This window comes from Tupaia chinensis, unplaced genomic scaffold (assembly GCF_000334495.1).
Source record: "Tupaia chinensis unplaced genomic scaffold, TupChi_1.0 Scaffold149184_1, whole genome shotgun sequence".
In the NCBI taxonomy this organism is placed as follows: domain Eukaryota; kingdom Metazoa; phylum Chordata; class Mammalia; order Scandentia; family Tupaiidae; genus Tupaia; species Tupaia belangeri.
This window is the reverse complement of record NW_006209032.1, coordinates 465,603-467,927: the sequence shown is the minus strand read 5'-3', so window position 1 is coordinate 467,927 and position 2,325 is coordinate 465,603. Positions and strand designations below refer to the sequence as shown.

Below are 2,325 nucleotides of genomic sequence, written 5' to 3'. Positions count from 1 at the left end.
TACAGGATTTGAACCATGTTCGTCACTGTGGGAGTGTCCAGCGCCTTAACCACCATGCCACCTGCTGGTCCCCACACCTTGCTTTCTTACACGTGCCCCTCAGCTTGCTTTCTCACTCGCCCTCTCCTCCCCAGTGTACATGCCCTATAGCAAATTTTAAAATAATATATTTTTTAAATTAAATAAAATCTTTAAAAAAAAGGTCAATATTGCAAACTTGAAAACTACCACTCTAAGGACAGACTCTTTAAAAGAGGTCCAGGGACCAGCAGATTTTGTAATGGTTACACTGCTGGACTCCCACATAGTCGACTCACTGCTGTTTTGAGTCCCAGACTCAGCGGCTTAAAATTCACACCGGGTACATGTGCGTGCATGCTCACGATCCCAAGAGGAGAATGAAGAAGGGACTGAGGCATAACCATCCCCCCACCCTGGGGGTGGGGGGTTCTGCCTTTCTGTTGTCCTGTCTCCCCTGCAAGAGCACACATCGTAAAGAGAAAAAAAAAAAAAAAAAAACTTTCCAAAAAATGAATACATAAATAAAAGAGATCTTCCCTCCAAAACAAAGAGGTTAATTTGAGGTTAAACAGAATTTAAGGCTGTGGCTGCCTTAACTTTCTAAAGGAAACATTAATCACAGCTGGGGGGGGGGGGGGAGAATTGGTGTAGGGCAATTCTGAGAAGTTCCTAATATTTTAGTATTTTCCCTTCACCCTTTTCAAAAACTGCCCAAGGAACTGGTCTTAGCAAGGTCCAAACTCATTAAAGATTCAAAACATGGTCCTGACGAACAGCAATGAAATAACTAAAGCCTAGTTATTCTCACAAGCGTAATCTCAGGCAAAGAGCAACAAGCCACCAGCCTCCTCCAGTTTCAGCCTCTGCTTTCCAAAAGGACCCTAACCAAAAAAGCTGGTTTCTAAATTAAACATCTACAGGTGACAAGCCCCTAACATGAGTGTACGAAGCGTGATGCCTGACTTCCTAGTCACCTCCTGCAGGCTTGTTGTGGGACCACATACAAGCCTGTGAAGAAAAACCAAGGGACCACAGGTAGAGAATTTTGTTTTGAAGGGGCCAGAACCCATCCTAGACCTACACCCTCTTGCAGACGATCTCCAAAGCTCCCACCCCAGCAGGCAAGGGGCCTGACCGTCTGTTTTCATTGAGCAAGACAGGTGGGGACTTCATGAAAGTTTGTGGAAGATGTAATTCAAGGAAGTTTATTTTGGAGCAAAGAAAGTTTGAAATCCATGCATAGCTTTTTCACAACACTCATTCTCCATTAACTTTTTAAAGACCTTCGCCTTGTACATTTAGCACTATTAAAAGTTCATCTGGCGGTCCAATCTCATCCACAACATCAAAAACAAGTTTCGTTTCTTTTTCTGACTCTAACGAACTCATACATTGCCCGCCTCCGGATCAAACTGGTGGAATCTCTCTTTAGGAGATAAAATTAATCGAGTCATCACAATATTCACTTTCTCCTAAAAAAAAAAAAAAAAAAAAGAAAACCATCCCACCACCCAAAAAAAGAAAACAAATTCGTTTCTTTTTCTGACTCTAACGAACTCATACATTGCCCGCCTCCGGATCAAACTGGTGGAATCTCTCTTTAGGAGATAAAATTAATCGAGTCATCACAATATTCACTTTCTCCTAAAAAAAAAAAAAAAAAAAGGAAGACCATACCACACTCCAAAAAGTAGTAATCAAGAACTAAAAATATATATATATGTATACACAAAATTCAGGCATCATACGTTTAATCAGACCTTTCACGAGGCAGATGTTGAAACCAGAGGAGAAAATCGGTAAGCTCGGAGAAGCGGGTCTTCGCCCTGCCAGAACCACAGGGCCCTAACACTGGCACGCCTGGCTGGCGGGGGCTTTGGCCTGTTTCATCTAGTCTGTCTCAAGCGGTAAGAACAATCACTGGCTGGAGCGATAGCTTAGATAAAGGTGTACGTATTTCCCACCCAGGAGCAGCACAACGCCTCGAAGAGCATCAGGCTGGCAGTGGACACGCTTTTCCGCTCCGGGCCGGCGGAGTCCAGGGCTTCGATCTGAGTGAGAAGCCGGTTTCCCGCTACCCAGGCAGCCGGCCCTCTACGACCTCCACCCCCGCTGTCTCCCGGCCTTAGCGACAGCAAGGGAGAGGATCAGCCGGCAGCGGGTCAGAAGCTCGAGCGATGTTCCAACGATGCTCCACCGAAGCCCTGGCCTCGCGCGCGCCCGCTCCAACCCTGCGCCCGCCGCCGCCCTCCCCGCGGGCGTCAGATCGGTCTTTCGGCCCGGTTCCTGTCACTCACCCGCCCG

The 2,325-nt window shown here is 46.5% G+C and overlaps 1 protein-coding gene across 1 annotated transcript in view; it reads right to left on the bottom strand.

Annotated features, from left to right (window-relative positions):
* Nucleotides 1-2,215, bottom strand: part of IP6K1 (inositol hexakisphosphate kinase 1) — a 58,450-nt gene extending 56,235 nt beyond the window's left edge. Inside the window, exon 1 of the mRNA XM_006170945.3 lies at nucleotides 1,782-2,215. The gene's annotated coding sequence lies outside the window, so the exon portion shown is untranslated. The remainder of the gene's footprint in view (nucleotides 1-1,781) is intronic.
* Between the last annotated feature and the right edge of the window lie 110 nt (nucleotides 2,216-2,325).